Below are 18,074 nucleotides of genomic sequence, written 5' to 3'. Positions count from 1 at the left end.
CACTGATTTACATGCACTGAGACATAACTCAGAGGGTGGAGGAGAGAAGAGAGAAAAGAGAGGGCAAATCTCTTGCCTCTGTCTTCTCCACCCAGTCAGTGGTTTTGTGCAGGGGAATCCCAGACAGTCCTGTAGCACGACCATGTCTTTAGTCTTGAACAAGGTAATGCAAATAAATGAGCCTTTTTCCTTCAAACAGGACAAGTTCCTTGTATGTCAGGGTCTTTGCATTTTTCACTCCTTCTGTCTTGGGTGTGTATTCCCAGATCCCCCCATCACTGTCTCCTTTCTGCCTTTCAGTTTCTTTCCCCAGAGGCCTTCATCCCTCGCTAAAGTAGTCCACATCCCAGTCCCACCCAGTAAGCCTGTTTAGGTATCTCCACATTTACCTGGGCCCAAAGGTATCTTACGTGTTTCTGTACTTCCTACCTGTCCCCCTCAACTTGGGCACAAACTCCTACAGGGCAGACAAATCTGCTGCACCCCTAGATGCTTGGCATAGTGTGGACTTCACTCTGGGGAGACAGGCCGCCCTCCCTGCCAACCTCACTCCTACCCCCCTCCCCCATCTCCATGCCAGAAGGGCTGTACCGAGGGCACATCCAAGGAAGTGGGGTGCCCTGGCCCTTGGTGGTGCCCTGTATTCTCATGGTGACTGGGGCACTGTAGCTCTGTCTGTGGCACCACCTCAGCTCAAATCCTGATCCACACACTTGGTGTACTATTTCAAGGAGTCTATATCATGACTGCGAGGGTACAAATTCCTGTGCCAGCTCTTAGCAGCTGGGGTGATCTTGGGCGAATTATTTAATCCCACTAGGCCTGAATTCCTTCCCCCTAACAAAGGGGACATAAAGCACCTATTCTGCAGAGTTGTGAAGATTCACTGAGATAATGAATGTACTGTGCTATGCCCAGGGCCTACTACAAGGCAAGCTGTCAATAAATTGTAGCTCTGAATTTATTAATGATGGAAGATCATTTATACTTATGCTGCCAGTCCCTCTCCCATGGTGGACCCCACTAATTGATTATACCATTCTTTCTGTTAAAAAAACAAAAAGAATGGCTTCACAACCTTCATGTAACACCACTGTCTCCTAGAGGGTCACTACCAATCAATCATTCAGTGTTGGTGTGCAGACTGAGGCCTATTAGCCCTTCCTGATTTAGGAAGCTCTTAACAGGCTGTCAGGATTATTAACATTGAGCTTGATGTCCAAAAAGGAGATTTGTAGTTAATTTTGCTTCTGGACAAGTGATATATTCAGAAGTATACACCCATGAACAAACCCACTAATGTGAGAGAAAGAATAGTAATGGGAGAGCCTGCTCTTGATAGATGAGAGTGGAGGGGAAGGCCCCACCTCCTCCCATTAGGTCTGGCTCCCAAGAGGTTATAGAAACAGGACTATCAGAAGGCAAGTTGTGAGCACTGCTCTGATTTACTCTCTGATATATTGCTTTAGATGTAAGAGCTCTGATGGAAACTGGAAAAAAAATGTCCTTCATGATTGGTTCCCTTTGAATTCTCATTAAGTATTCCAAACACCTCCTAACAATTTCTGGGTTCCAATCAATATCAACAGAGGACTACAGTTTTTAATAACTTATTTTTAAATTAGAGAGAATCAAGCAGCTTATTACTTTTTTTTTTTTGGTACCATTTTAGAAGTGACAATGAGATTATTAAGGAGCTTTTCCAACAGCTGAGAAGCCTGCTGGCTTGGATGGATAGCAATAATACTTTCAGAGCAAAAATGTAAAGCAGCTAGAAAGATGAACTATAGACATAAAAATAGAAAGTGAGGCTTGTGTTTAAATTACTTCTGTTAAGTCTGGCCCTCCCCTAAAAAGCAAATTAGGAGATGCCAGCTTCCCCACACCCCCAGGTCCCCTTTCTTATTCCCACTTTCAGTGGGTTTTCTTCATTTCTTGAAGGACCCAGTACCCCAACTTTCTCCATCAGTTTCATCATTGAAATCTTCCCCTAAGAAATTAGTTGGGGAAAAGATAATTCATACCAGAGTGGAAATGCCTAGTGGCTTAATATTTCCTCTTATAGACAATATACAGACTTCATTGCTTAAAGACTTAGGGCTGAATTGTGTCCCTCCACCAATCCGGTGTTGGAATCCTAACCCCCAGTAACTCAGTATGTGAGAGATAGGGCCTCTAAAGAAATAATTAAAGTTAAATGAAGTCTTTGGAGTGGGCTTTAACCAATATGACTTGTGTCCTTATAAAAAGAGGAGATTAGGGACACCTGGGTGGCTCAGTTGATTAAGCATTTGACTCTTAGTTTTGGCTCAGGGCATGATCTCATGGTTTGTGAGTTCAAGCCCCTTGTCGGGCTCTGCACTGGCAGTGTGGAACCTGCTTGGGATTCTCTGTCTCTGTCTGTCTGTCTGTCTGTCTCTCTCTCTCTCTCTCTCTGCCCCTCCCCTGCTCGTGTTCTCTCTCTCTCCCTCTCTCTCTCTTTCTCTCTCTCAATAAATACAATCTAAAAAAAGAAGAAGGGGAGGAGATTAGGACACAGACAGGCACAGAGGGAAGACCTCTTGAAGGTGGAGACAGAAGACAGCCATCTACCAGCCAAGGAGGGAGGCCTCAGAAGAAGCTGACCCTGCTGACACTTTCATCTTGAACTCCTAGCCTCCAGAGCTCTGAGGAAATAGATCCTTGTTGTTTAAGTCACCCACTCTGTGGTATTTTGTTATGGCAGTCCTAGCAAACTAGTACAAATAGATTTGGAATCAGTGAAATTTATGTTAGAATCTCAACTCTCGTGTTTAGTAACTGTGAAATCTCAGGTAGACAGCTCCCTGAACTTTAGCTTTCTCAACTATTTTTTTTCTTTTTTTCTTTTTTTTTTTTAATTTTTTTTAACGTTTATTTATTTTTGAGACAGAGACAGACAGAGCATGAACAGGGGAGGAGCAGAGAGAGAGGGAGACACAGAATCCGAAACAGGCTCCAGGCTCTGAGCTGTCAGCACAGAGCCCGACGCGGGGCTCGAACTCACGGGCCGTGAGATCATGACCCGAGCCGAAGTCGGACGCTTAACCGACCAAGCCACCCAGGCGCCCCTAGCTTTCTCAACTATTAATAGAGATGACAATCCCAACCTCATAGGGTGCTTGTGAGGGTTAAGTGAGACAGTATGCATTATTGGTTAGCATAGTACTTTCATGGTACCTGGTACCTTGTCAAGTATTATTATTACCACCATAACTACTTTTATACTGGAATTTTAACTGGATACAGATGGATGAGATTAGTACTTTTATACCATCACTTGTCTTTACATAGTAGATACTCATAAAACATTTATTCCTGGATCATGCTTCCCTGGGGGCTTCTCACTCCTAAGGGACCCTCAATTCCCATACAGATGGCACTGCAAGCTACAGGTGGCCTTGGTCTTCAAGAAGGTAGATAAGAATTGTGGAAAAATATAAGCAGAGTCTATCCTGCAACAAAGGAGGTGAGATGAGTCTTCACCAACTTTTCATTTGAAATAAATTTTAAGCTTACAGAACTATCAGTGATTATAGTTAGACAAATAGTTTATTAAATGATTCATGCTAATACTGAAGCAGCTTGTTTCTAATTAATTTTCTGAGAAAGATACTTAAATGTAGGCTTTAAGATAAATGTCTTGACTTGTGGAACAGTTATGTAATAATTATTGTTTCAGGCCAGACCCATTAAATTTCAAAAAAAAATTCTGAATTTTGACAATTAAATTGTTTTTAGAATCTATGGTTTTTCTAGCAATCAAAACTTCTGATAAGGGAAGGGAGGACCTCACTAAAACTAATACTATATCCCCTACCCTACAGTTTCACAAAAAGGTTATAAAACAGATTACTTAAAACCATTTACCCACAAGGCGTTCTACGCAGTCAATACAAATAAGTCACGTTGCCTTGCATTGCATCAGGAAGCAGACATAGAGCCCCTTTGGGCCTCTGGGTTCTAGGATTTTAGAAGTGAGCACATTAGCATCAACTGCACATTTTAAGGCTTTCCCACAAGCTTAATCAGTTAATGGAAGTAAAGCTGAGATTGAACCAGGTAGGTACATAGCACCAAAATGCAAAACCAATGTAGCCTTTCTTCTAAGTTTTGTCCCTAGTGTGCACACTCTATCCCGGCCATTCCTTGCCAGTAGCAGTGAGGTGTCCCCTTTTTGTCTCTCTACTCCAACTTTTGCAGGAAATGTCTCTATTCATTTATCCTAAGTCCATAATGCTCCCCATCCTGCAGCTGTATGTTCTACTATGCCCCCCTCCACCCTCTGGTGCCCGAAGCCCACTACAACCTCCCCTTCTCAATTATCTATCTCTTATCTATTTCCCTGTGCAATACAGCTGATCACACTGTGCAACAGACTCAAGAAATCCTGGGCAGAGAGGCTGAGAAGAGGGGGGATCTGGGTCCCACTCTCATATCTGGCCTCTGGGAGTTCCTAGAGCACAGCTGTTAAGAGTGTATCATTAGTTCTCACAGTTCGTGAGTTCGAGCCCCAGGTTGGGTTCTGTGCTGACAGCCTGGAACCTGCTTCAGATTCTGTGTCTCCCTCTCTCTGCCCCTCCCCCACTTGTTCCCCCCCCCCCCCCCCGCCTCTTTCTCTCTCTCTCTCTCTCTCTCAAAAATAAACATTAAAAAAAGGGTACATCATTAGATTGCCAATCAGTACCTCCGCAAATCTAGAACTGACCCAAATAAATACACATTAAAATCTTTGGAGAAGTAGCCTAACAATAGAAAAACAGACAAAACATTGAGTTGTTTGTTTTTTTTTTAGACTTCTTTTGTAGTTGATTTCCCCTTCAAGAAGAATAAGAGCAAGATAACTTTCTTTGAATTGAAATGAAATTCTCCGTTGGGAATGGTTATGTACACAAGACTTGCAGAAAACCATTTCCCAACTTCTCCAACAGCACACAAATGATCACGGGGACATGTTCTCTTCACTTCCGTTAGTGCGTCACCTCCACATTGTCCAGCAGAGGAGAAAAGAAAGACTGACTTGTGCTTAGTCACACAGGATAACCGAAACTTCACCGCACGTATATTTTTGCTCGCTACATCGCTGGGCCCGGCAGAACACTAAATTGTTTTCTGCTTTTCTTAAGTAACGATCAATCAGTAGATTGATTCAGCTTAGCCTCCCTGTGTTTACAATCTCATGGCAAACCAGGGCCATGCTTGATTTCCTTTGTCCTGCATCCCTCAGTCGCCAAGAAGCTTTTCTGCCTGTTCAGGTGACCCTACTCCCCAGGGGAGCTTAGCTCTTCATGGGTAAACTTGGTTTGCAAGTGCACACCCATAGTCTTTGATTCAGCAGTTCCCCACAGCTTTTGCATCCGACCTGACTATACTGTCTCTCCTTTCTTCACATTGTAATTTGTCCATCAACTTTATCAGCCAGTCAATGTGTTCTATTTTTAAAATTCTTTTAGGCTCTACTGGTGAGAGAATATAGAAACGAATAATGTTGTGATGCTCTGGCCTTCTTTTTCTTCAGTGTCTCATGGAGGAATTTGGATGGAGATTGCTGGATATGACAGCCTCCGTGAACATCTGCAACATCTCTTGCAGGACCCAGTAAAATCTTCCCGTGCTTTCACAGGCAGATCTGTTATTGTACATGGGAAAGAACCCACTAGAGCCTGCAGTTATGATGAGCTCAGTCACAGAATCCCCTGGAATAGTAGCTAAAGGAATAAAGGCAGAAGTTAAAAATGAAATTAAAAGCAACAAATATAATGCAATGCTCCTGGTCAGCATGTAGTAGATACCCATTAACCGATTAAGAGACAAAGAAAACACCAAAATGTAGCTCAGTTGTACACCTTCAGAGAGTGCAGTCACTGACAAACCGCAGACACTTAGGACACGAGGCTTCATCATCCCCTGTGCAGGTGATGGGGAGACTTGGATGAGGCAAGTGTCATTTAAAAGGGAAAGCTTTGGAGTGCCTGGGTGACTCAGTCGGTTAAGCATCCGACTCTTGGTTTCAGCTCAGGTCATGGTCTCTCAGTTCATGAGATGGAGCCCCTCCTGGGGCTCTGTGCTGAAGGCCCAGAGCCTGTTTTGGAGTGTCTCTCTCTCTGCCCCTCCCCCACTCTCACTGTCCTAAGTAAATAAATAAAATTTTTAAAAAAAGAGAAAGCTTCTTTTGTCTTTAGCAGTGGTAACATCAGTGAAACTTCCTTCTTTTCTTCCCTCTTTCCCTCCTTCCTTCCTGTCTGTCTTAAATCATCAAACTAAGCAAACACATACCTATTGTTTGACAGAAAACTCCGCCTTCTCAATATTAACTGGAATGCACATACTTCCAATCGAGATGTTTAGTCTTCTGTTTAATAATGTATTGGATCTATTTCTGCCCTTGTAATCAAAGATTTTTATCTAAGTTTAGCCCTAGACTGTAGTGTCTTTGAAAAGTATTGTTCATTCTAGGACTTTGTAAAAATGGAATAAGCCAGACTTTAGGAAAGGTACTATCAACTATTTGGACTTCCCAGACCTAGGACCAGAAGCTCTGACTGATATGGATTTACTCCTAAAGGGAATGGATGGCTCCCTGTCAATCTCTGGTGGCAGAAAAGGACAGCCCACTGACAGTCATTCTCGAACAGGAACACAAGTGGGTCTTGCAATGAGGATGGGAAAAGGAACTTTTTCTTACTCTTCGGCCAGAGGTTGGACTGGCCATCCAGAGTATGTATGGTGGTGGGTGGAGATCTTAATTTTTAAGGTTGAGCCAACCTCTACTACTCAGAGGCCTATCCAACCGTGGGCCTAAGAGTAGTCACTTTTGATGGCCTACCTAAACTGTTCTCAAAAGTCAACTGATAAACATGAGGCAAAGTTCACTATATCATCTTTGTCACTTGCAAATCTCATCCTGAATCTAAAAGTAGAATGAAGTTTTTTAATTCACGGTATCCCTAGCATATAGCCCAGGTCTTGGCAAACGTATTATTGGATTGAAGTTTCATAAAATTCTATGGTATTATCAGTATAGGAGTTTTATCTGTATTGACTAAAGGGAACAGCCCTTGATTGACTTATTTCTAACTTGAGCGGCAAAAGTCTAGCTCAACTAGCCTGCTTTCATTTTTGTTAAACTAAATTGGTTGATCCTGTCATTGAAAACAAGTGAACCCACTGGTGTTCCCACAGGCACAGAGGAGAAAATCACTGATTCACCCCACTGTCATTCTGAGCCTTGTCTCCATTTCTCTCAATGTAGGTGCTGACTGGGCCAGCAAAAAGCATCAAAGCCAATAAATGTTTTGTTTTCCCAATCCATGTAAAGACAGATTTTCATCATGTTCTTGGACCTATTGAAATTAAGCCACATATTCTTTTTTTCCTAATGTTTATCTTTGAAAGAGAGAAAGAGAGAGAGAAAGCACAAGCAGGGGAGGGCAGAGAGAGAGGGTGACACAGAATCTGAATCAGGCTTCAGGCTCTGAGCTGTCAGCACAGAGCCTGATGCAGCACTTGAACTCACAAACCATGAGATCATGACCTGAGCTGAAGTCAACCACTTAACCAATTGAGCAACACAGGTGCCCCAAGCCACATAGTCTTAAAAAACACCTGTACAGTCATAAAAATAAAAAGGGAATTAATCAATGAAAGATATAGTTAGGTGCACCTTGATCTGAGAATGTAAAGCATATCATGTTTTTAGAAACCTGGTGCGTGAAAGGTACTGTTAGACACTTCCCTTAGCTTTTTCTTATGCAATTTCTCAATACAACTCTTTACGTTAGGTATTACATTCCCCACTTTATTAATGAGGAAATTGAGGTTGATTGTTAATTCACTCAACAAGTATTTATGAAGCACTCATATTCCAGGTGCTGTTCTAGATGCTGGATATACATAGCAGTGAGCAGAAAAAGGTCCTCATGGAATTTATGCCCATGTCCTTGCAGCTTAGTAAGTGGGTTTACATCCAGATCTGTCTTATCCCGATATTCATGCTTTTTCACCACACATGGCAACTGGAAGAACTCAAAGAGAGAAGACTGTGCTATTTGAGTAATCTGAATAAATGTTATGTTGTGCTGCCTTTGTTCTATAATAAAAGAGTGTACCCAAAAAGTAAACTTCAATTCTTGGTTCTAAATTGTTTACTTTTTAAACAATAAGAATATATTATTTTTTCACTAAAAAATATATTGTTAAATTTCCCTTCTCCTGTCTAGACTCTAGAAAAAGATCAGATTTTCACCAGAAGGAATTATTCTGAGTTTTTCAGAGGATGCTAAGACTCATTGACATGTTTTGCCCTTTTGGAAAAAGTCCAATGGACTCATCCATCCATATGTTCTTGTGTTCCATACAGTAAAATAATAACTCAGGATTGATTCTCCTTTACTATAAATTATATCTTCAAAAACCCCAAACTCCCAACTTCTCTGCTTACTATGTACCCTACTATATGTTCTTCCTTACCTTAGCTCTTTCTTTTGAAATCCCACCTGTGGAGGCTTCATAACCTCACCCACACATGCTACCCTCCTCCTCTGACCCTTATGACATTCTGGAACCCTTCTCTGGCATCTGTGGTCTTCTATAATCATGAGCGACTTTTGTCTTATTCTCTAACAAAACATTAACTCGGAGAGGTCAGGGATGCCCTTCTCAAGTCTCTCATAATCAACAGATGAGCAGTAAATGCTTTTAATTGGTTGTATTATTCTTTATAATTAAGCCCATAATTATCTCTACTCAGATTTTTTAAGTGCCATTTTAGAGAAGCAGATATTTTCAAAGCCACAAAGAAACATGCCACTCAAATAAAAACCCCACGTTACAGTTAACTTGAATCTGTAAGAATACGGAAGAGGATTTTCATTCAATCTATAAATAATTATTTGTCATTAATACTGCACAAGGAATTATTCCAGGAGAATTGGAGGTTGCACTGAAGAAACAAATGTACATGCAAATTGGTGAAGTGTTATAAAATAATTTAATAGTTAATCAATTACGAGGTGATTATAAGCAATTCAAAGAGATTTGAATCATGGATTTAGGGCAAGGGAAATGATCTTGCTCGTTCAGGCTCTTGTCAGGAATAGTTGAGTAAAATTGAAAAACCTAGGGCTCAAAAACCAGAAATAAATGAAACTATTCAAAAATCTGCATAAAGACAGTCTAATATAGTATCCATTAGTAGCATCAAGGAAGAGAAATATGGAGCAATACATATTAACCAGTTCATAAAAATTGGTATCTCATTTTTCTATGTAACTACTCCATAAATGTCACTGAAGCTGAGAAAACATTGCATAGTAGAATGCTACTTCCAAAAATTATGACAAAATGTCACCTTACAGGTTGGTTTGGCTACACATACATATGACCTGAGTTCTACTCCAAGGATATCTGCATGACCCTGGGCACCCTATTTAACCTTCCAGAGACTCTGCTTTTTAAAGAGAAAGTCACTTACTCTGCAGGGTCATGAGAACCAAATGACATCAAATATATGAAGGTGATAGTGAAAAATTAGGAACCATACCAAAGATATTATTATGTTTCTTATCTGCTTAAATATTAAACTAATGTGTTTATTACATTAAACTTTTACTTAAAGATATAAATAGTTATTTTCTGCTTGAGAAATTGACTAAAAATCATATCAAAGAACAGGAATTAATAATAAATGGCTAATAGTACTATAGCCATATTGGAGCAGTTACCCTCTCTGAAATGAGTTTGGGCTCTAATTTATCCCATTTAGATGTCATCATGTAGCAAGTGGTTTTTACCTTTCACTTATCACATGAATTTGTACAGGATGTTTTAAGTACTAAGTGGGTCCTAGAGTCTATCATGATTCTCATTGGGCTGGGAGAATATGATCTGTAAGTCTTTTCCTTGGAGACTACATAGCAGATTTCTCTCCTTCTCCTCATCTTCCTCCTCCTCCTCCTTCTTCTTCTCCTCCTTCTTTGCCTTCTCCTCTTCCTCCTATTTTTTCTTCATTCCCTTCTCTTTTTCTTCCTCTTTTGCAGAAATATAGTGTGGCTATTAAAACCAAAGTTTTGTAGAGCTTCAAAGGATCCAAGGAACCATCTAGGCATTCCTAAGACTTAGAAATTTAGGGCCCACAGGGTACAGGATCTGCACAGGACCTGTTCAAGATCATATAGCTCAGGGGCGCCTGGGTGGCTCAGTCGGTTGAGCATCTGACTTCGGCTCGGGTCATGATCTCGCAGTTGAAGAGTTCAAGCCCCACGTCGGGCTCTGTGCTGACAGCTCGGAGCCTGGAGCCTGCTTCAGATTCTGTGTCTCCCTCTCTCTCTGCCCCTTCCCTGCTCATGCTCTGCCTCTCTCTGTCTCAAAAATAAATAAACATTTAAAAAAAAATCATATAGCTCATACAGTCTTTAGAAATCTAACTTGAGAACCAGAACCTATGATTCCCATCTTCAAGGAACGATCAAGTTGAAAGAATCAGTCCATTCAAATCTTCATATTCAAGTCCAGGATCTTTACAAATTCTCTTACCTTGCCAATATTAAAAAATATATGAATGATAACTTTAGTGTTTCTTTTCTACTAGCTCAATGCAGGAAAAAAAAGAATTGTACTGGACATCAGAAGTCCTGGCTTAAAATCCTGGCTCTGATCATTACTTTGTAAGCCTGGAGAAGTCACTAGATTTCTTTAAGTCCCAGTTTCTGTACCTTTAAAACTAACACGTCTGCCAGGATTATTTTGCAGAGTTTTAACAAAGAAGATGGTAAATGTGGATGTATATAACCTTTAGGTTATAGAGTCCTGAATGAACACAGGCACTTTTGTTACATATTCTGTGATCTCCTGAATGATTTTTAAGGATTAAAAGAGAAAATTATATTCTATGGGATGGAAACACAAATAAATTCTGTTTAAATATAGAAGATAAGAATAATGTCAGAAAGAGAACAGGAAGCTCCAGCCCTCATTGCCATATACAGAGACACTGACTTAACAACAATAGATGGAATAAAATGCCTTTAGGAGAACTCCAGAAACTACTTAAGAAACCTGATACCCCAGGTGAATGCAAAGCCAAGAACAGCTGGGTTAAAATGGGTAAAGAAAACCACTGCATTCGATCTGCAGTTTGCCCCTCACCTCAGCTGGTACAGTTTAGGGAAGAAAAAGCCCAACGCAGGGCTTCTCTCTTAGAATAGAGAGAGAAGAGTGGAATGTGCCTCTGATGTTCCAGTTGCCCAAGACACTGTTTTTTGTCTCACCTGGTTTGGAAAGACAATGGAACCAGCTTACTTTGTTTGGATGCTGGGAGTTGAGGGCATGCATTGGGATTGGGGGACGGGAGGCAGGGCAATGACACAGAGAACAAAAGATTTCTGGGGCTTGCTGCAGCACCGTAGAGACTGCAGTACCACAAACAGACACCAGAAGGAGCAAGAGATTACAAGCTCCTAACAAACCAGCAAACCTTTCTGATTGGAAGATTACATGCACAACAGGAAAGACACATCCCCAGAAAAAGTTTCAGAAGTCCCCAGAATCTCTGCCCAGTCTAACTGGCGAAGGTCTTCCTCTGTACAGAACTTCCCTTAAAGACTAGAAGAGGTGGCTGTTTTTTTCAAATATGTAACTTTCAACAACAACAACACAAATTCACCAGGCATGCAAAGAAAACGGGGAAACATGGCCCAATCAGAGGGACAACAATAACAAAAAGCTCCACAAACTGACCATAAAGAAACGTGTGAATTACCTGACAAAGAATTCAAAATAGATGTCTTAAAGAAGTTCAAGGTGCTTAGAACACAGACAACTAAATGAAACAAAAAACAAAAAAGGATACATGAACACAATGTGAATATAAACAAAGAGATAGGAACTAAAAAGAACCAAGTGAAAATTTGGCAGCTGAAATTAGGTGGTATAAAAGGCAGAATGGGCAGAACGTCACTACAAGTGGAGGAATAAATGACAATTTCATGAGATGAAGCTGCCGTGCATGGCCTGCTTATGCACACAAAATGGTTATCTGGGTTCGGATTCCTCTGAGAAGCATACCCAGAGACATGAATTTAAGTGTAAGTTTTCTTTGGGGGATGATCCCAAGGAATACTATTCAGGAAGTGCATAAAGAAAGGCAAGATATTATCAGGCCACGCTGGGCATCTTGAGCTTACGGGGACTCTGGAAGACAATGTGGAACATGCCTCAAAATTATATAGATCAAGAGATGTTAGGGACCTGTGTATGTATCTGCCAAAACCTTCACCTACCCAGCATCATTTATTGGGGCTGCTTCCAGAGGTATTGACTCTCTAGCCCTGCTGGCTGTGTCTTCACTGAGCACACGCCCTCAGCTAGAAAAATCCTTTAAAAACTCAGATTGTTGCACGAAGCAGCCTTCAGCACGAAGAGGTGCATGCTAAGAGCACCAACAGCATCTGCCACAAGAGCTGAATATAAGTAATTAAAATGTGACTAACTGAATAATTTGATTTTGGTCTTTTGAATGCCAGGAAAAAAGGCACCCGTAAGCTCACCAAGAAAAGTTAAATATATTGTAAAGACACCAATAGGTTTGTGAGCGTGCAAAGTAATAAAGAAACCAAAGTAATGCTAGGCCTAATGGGAACGGTAATGACATAAGCTATTAAGAAGAAACATAGCTGCTTTGTTTCTTTCGAGTACCATACTCGTGACTGGTCTCGGCCTGTGTCTTCTCCTCATCTCCCTTTACTATACTATATTAGTCAGGATAAGCTATGCTATGTTACAGTAACACATCGCCCTCCCGTCTCTGGCTTAACATGACAAAAGTTAGTTTCTCCTAAGTTGTTCTCCAAGCAGTGAAACAACAGTTCTGATAGCTGTTTTCCCATGTGGTGATTCAGTAATCAGGGCAGCCTTGATCTTCTGGTTCAACAAAATCTCAACACATTTTCCATAACGTGCGGGAACTTTTTACTGACCCTGTCTGGAAATAAAACATACCACTTCTGTACACATTTCTTTGGCCAGAACTGGTCACAAAGTCTTCCCTAACAACAAAGGGGTGGGATGAATAGTTTCCCATATGGCCAGGAAGGATGGGCTCCCTGAATATTGCGAGACACTGGTAATGTCTACCACGCCATCATGTTTTTTGAAACTTTAGCTTCTGTATAATCATATTGGCTAATTTGGCCTCTACTACACTTCTCACCCTTTATACTTAGGCAGCCCCCCCCCCAACTAATGGACTCAGTCTTTCCATTTTCAAATTCCTATACTCAGTGTCTTCTAGCATGACCAAAAGTGGTAATGGCTAAATTGAAAATAAATTATCGTATGAATGACTTCTGACTTTGAGACTTACACATTAGAGGCACTATTTACTGAACACCTAAAGAAAAAGGATTCTCCCAGCAAATTTATTTTTCTAGCAAACTATCGTCTTTTTAAAGGCAAAGAAAAATACTTGAAAACTTACAGAATGTAGGGAAATTCACCAGGAAGAAAACTCCTGAGAACATGATAAAAAACAACGGCATTGGAACCGTGTTGAAAGTTCTAAGGAGGAAGTAGCTGTGATTTCTGATAGAGACAAAGTAAGTGGTATAAAGTCAGATCAACACCATAATAGCGTATGGAAAGTAGAATTCCAAAATACAAGATCAGGAATATAAGAGGTGCTTCCAAATTCTAACATGTGACAATGTAGATTAGCTAGGAGAAAGGGGACTCCAAGGAGAAATGCTCACACTCCTTTGGAAATTAGTTCAGAATTCTTCTGAAAATTATTTATTAGATATTTTCCAAATTATAACACATTTGTAACATACGCTTGTTACAAACATTGAAATAACCTAGTACAAAAGTGTATAAAGACTAAGCCAATCATTTCTCTTTTTGCTCCTTTCTCAGCCCGAACTCAGAAGCAGTGCTGATAATATGGTATTCTGACCCTTTCTTCTTGTTCATACATATACATTCAAGTGAATATATTTATACCCAGTGGTGTGTGGGTTGGTTGTTTTTTTTTAATGTTTATCTTTTTTTGAGGGGGGGTGGTAGGGGCAGAGAGAGGGAAACTAAGGATCCGACATGGGCTCTGTACTGAGAGCAGAGAGCCCGATGTGGGGCTGGAATCCACAAACTGTGAGATTATGACCTGAGTTGAAGTCAGACGCTTACCTGACTGAGTCACCCAGGCACCCAGAACTGGTTGGTTTTTAACAAAAGGGAATCATAATGTGCACATTAGCCTACAATTTGCTTTTTCATTTGACAGGGTATTAGGATAACCATATATGTCACTATCTATACATCTAGGTAATTTTTCTTTAAAAATGTATGTGTGTGGTGCTGGCTTCGGCAGCACATATACTAAAATTGGAACAATAAAAATGTATGTGTGTGTATAAAGTACATAAGACACTCATAAACTTTACATAAGTGGGATATCCTATGTGCTGGGGAAATAGAATTGATACGTTTTTAATGACTTCCATACTCTCCCTCCATCTCTACCTACAGACCATCCCCTGACCTCCTTAGGTAACCATGGTTTACAATTGATGTACATGCTTTAATAAGCTTCCATGTGATTATATAATCATATGCAAACATATTTACATAGGTATTTTAAGCAGGCGTCCTTGTCAACCTCCCAAAAACAAAATCATCTTGTGTACACTCTGTGTACCTTCCTTTTCTGAAGCCACAAGATTGATGGAAATCCATGTAAATCAAATGCTAACCAATTCATGTCTTCATATTCCATGGTGTGGATGCAATATAGTTTATTCAACATTACACTATCAGTGAAAGTTATTGCTCCCCACCCCCCACTTTAGGGACAATCTGAACATCTTGTAAGTGAGTCTAAGCTTGTTCCATTCACTGCCCAACAGGCCAGTAGGTTGAGAAACAAGATGTTGGGGTGTGAAAAGCAACTTTATTTAGAAATCCAGCAAATCAAAGAGATTGTGCACTATGGGCCTAAAGTACCACCTTAACTCGGCATAAAATTCAAGCCTCTTAGGTTAGGAAGAGGAGGAAGTGGCAGGTGACTAGCATCAAAAGTAGTTGACATCCATAGGTGCCTGCAAGGGTCCAAGGGAAGTCATATAACTTCTTTGTCCTTAGTCAATTGATCTTTGCATACAGGAATCTGGTCATGTCCTTACTGTAAACCTTAAATGCAGTGTTGTTATTTTTGTACATGCTTCTGCATCTTCTTGGGGAGATGGATTTCAGGTAAAGAACAGCCTTTGCAGATCGTAGCTGTAAGCAAAATTCCTTTGATGGTTAACATATGTATGTACAAGACTAAACAGAAGTGTCTAACCTATAGGTCACAGCAGCAAAGGAGACAGAAGCAACTGTGGAGTCAGGCATACTAAGTTTTTCCCATTACAATCTTTCTATGCATTCTATAATATTCTTACATGTCAATCCTTTTTATAACATAGCTTCCTAGAAATGAAATTGGTGAGTGGAACTTCTCAACTTTTTTAGATGGTTATTTTGACTTTAATACATGTTTCCATACAGCTTCCATAGAATGTTTACCTACAATTAATTGACCATAGGTATGTGATTCTATTTCTAGATTCTTTCTGTTTCAGAGATCTATGTCTGTTCTTAAGTCACAGACACAACATGTTGATTAAGCATAGCTTTACAGTAAATCTTAAAATAAGTTAGTATCAGTCTTTCAAGTAGGATATTTTTCAAAACACTTTTGGGTATTCTGGCTTCTTTGCATCTTCAAGTAGATTTTAAAATCAGTTTGTCAATTTCTACCCCTCATTCCCAAAAGTCCTCTGAAAATTTTAATTGGAATTGCGTTGAATCTATAGATCAATTTGGGAGAAATTGCTTCTTACACAATATTGTGACTACCAATCTATGAACAGAGCAATCTCACCATTTGTTGAAGTTGCCTTGAATTTTTCTCCGGAATGTTCGTAGTTGTCAATGTATAGATATTCCACATATTTTGTTAATCCAATTTCATGTTTTTTGATGCTGTTGTAAATGCTACAGTTTTTAATATCAATTGCTAGTCGCGCATTGCTAGTATGATTGATTTTTGTGTATCTTGTCTATCCAGTGAGTTCTCTTCATTCTGACTGAAGGGAATATAAATGATTCCTGGTCCTGTGTGTGCTCTGAAAATTGTTTGTATTACAATTACAGTAATTGCTCTTTCCTCAGAAGTTGTTTCACGCAGCCTAGTGGTGGAGGTTCACCCTATACGTGCACACACTGTATTCAGTCAGAGACCCAAGCAAATCTCTATGCTGAAACTCTTTGTCTCACTCATACCTCTCTGCAGATTGTACCTTCCTTGACCTTCCCCAAATCTAGTCTGTCTCCTCAACTCAGAGAGATTGGTGGGATTTGTTTGGGTTCCTCCTCCCTGTTCCACAGTCTAGAAATTACCATCTGTTAGAAAGCCCGGCTGACGGTAGGACTCACCTCTTTGCCTTCTCTCAGGAATCACAGTGCTACACTGCCTATTATCCAATGTCTGACAATAGTCGTTTCCTATAATTAATCCTGCCTTTTACTATTGATGGAAGGAGGATTATTCCCATATGGCCCAAAGAGGGAACTGTCCCCCTTTCATTTTTCATGTAATAAATGGTGTTGATAGTTTGACTGACATTAGATTCTTGGGAAAATCCCTACTTGGTCATAGTTTATTAATCTTTTGAAACAATGTTAAAATCTATTTGGTACTGTACTATTTAGCACTTTCACATCTATTACTTAGGTGATATTAGCCTGTAGAATTTTTTTTATTTATTGCATTTTCTGTTAACTGTATTATTAAATTTTATTGTTAAAGTTATGATGGCTTTATAAAGCAGATCAGGGAACATTCTGTATTTTTCTTTATATTATCTTGATAACATTGAAATTACTTGTTTTTAAAAAGTTAACTAGAACTCATCTGTGCAACCATCCTATCCTTTTTAACGATAAATCTGAAATTACCTTTCAAATCTCTTTTCTGGAAATTGGTCTATGCAAGCTTTCCACTTTGAGAACATATTAACATCTTTTTTGAAGGTTCTTTTCTTTTGCTTTTTGCAATGTCATTCCATTCAAAACCAATAGAAACATAATAGTGTTAGCATGCTTACAATAGAATATTCGAACAGAAAATCTGTATACATTATCCTTTACAGCAACTTTACATGGTAGATTAACTGATTGTTTAAAAATGTTCTTTTTAAACTCCTCTGCTATCTTCATTCTTGGAATATTATGGTAGAAGGCCTATCTAGTACTATTTACAGGTATAAAATTAAGACTGTGTAACTTACATAGAATCCATTAATTTAAGAGCTCAATTTAATATCTTTGACTCTTCAGTACGAGGAATATATGAGGAAGAAAAATCTATCTTGACATATTGACAAAAAGCCAAAGGTTCAATCTGCATAAAAATATTAAAGCTATCCAGGGGCACCTGGGTGGCTCAGTCAGTGAAGCTTCCGACTTCAGCTCAGGTCATGATCTCCCGGTTTGTGAGTTTGAGGCCCGCATCAGGCTCTGTGCTGACAGCTCAGAGCCCGGACCCTGCTTCAGATTCTGTGTCTCTCCCTCTCTCCGCCCCTCCCATGCTCATGCTCTGTTTCTCTGTCTCTCAATAATAAATAAACGTTAAAAAAATATATTAAAGCTATCCAATTCTGAGAATACCTACTCAGCTACCACAAAAGAAAGCTGATGCTACATTGAGGCTGGATTTGAAGGACTAATTAAGTCAAAATATTTTTGACAGAAAAAGCATTCATTTCTTTTAGGTTTTATTTTATTTTTTAAATGTTTGTTTATTCATTTTGAGAGAGAAAGTAAGCGAGAGTTCACGCTTGTGCCTGAGTGGGGGGGGGGGGGGGCAGGGGGAGGGGGTGGGAGAGAGAGAGAGAATCCGAGGCTGGCTCTGCCCAACTCAGGGCTCAGTCTCACAGTTCATGAGATCATGACTTGAGCCAAAATCAAGAGTCATCCGCTTAACCAACTGAGCCACCCAGGTGCCCCCATTTCCTTTAGGT

The 18,074-nt window shown here is 40.0% G+C and overlaps 1 long non-coding RNA gene across 1 annotated transcript in view; it reads left to right on the top strand.

The window, feature by feature from the left end:
• The window catches only part of LOC123386074, a 72,679-nt gene extending 66,589 nt beyond the window's left edge, over positions 1 to 6,090 (top strand). The window contains exon 3 of the long non-coding RNA XR_006599587.1: positions 5,537 to 6,090. This is a non-coding gene — a long non-coding RNA (uncharacterized LOC123386074). The remainder of the gene's footprint in view (positions 1 to 5,536) is intronic.
• Positions 6,091 to 18,074: the final 11,984 nt, after the last annotated feature.

Source organism: Felis catus, chromosome B3 (assembly GCF_018350175.1).
Source record: "Felis catus isolate Fca126 chromosome B3, F.catus_Fca126_mat1.0, whole genome shotgun sequence".
Lineage (NCBI taxonomy): Eukaryota > Metazoa > Chordata > Mammalia > Carnivora > Felidae > Felis > Felis catus.
Note: the sequence above shows the minus strand (reverse complement) of the source record. Positions and strands in the feature narration are given on the sequence as shown.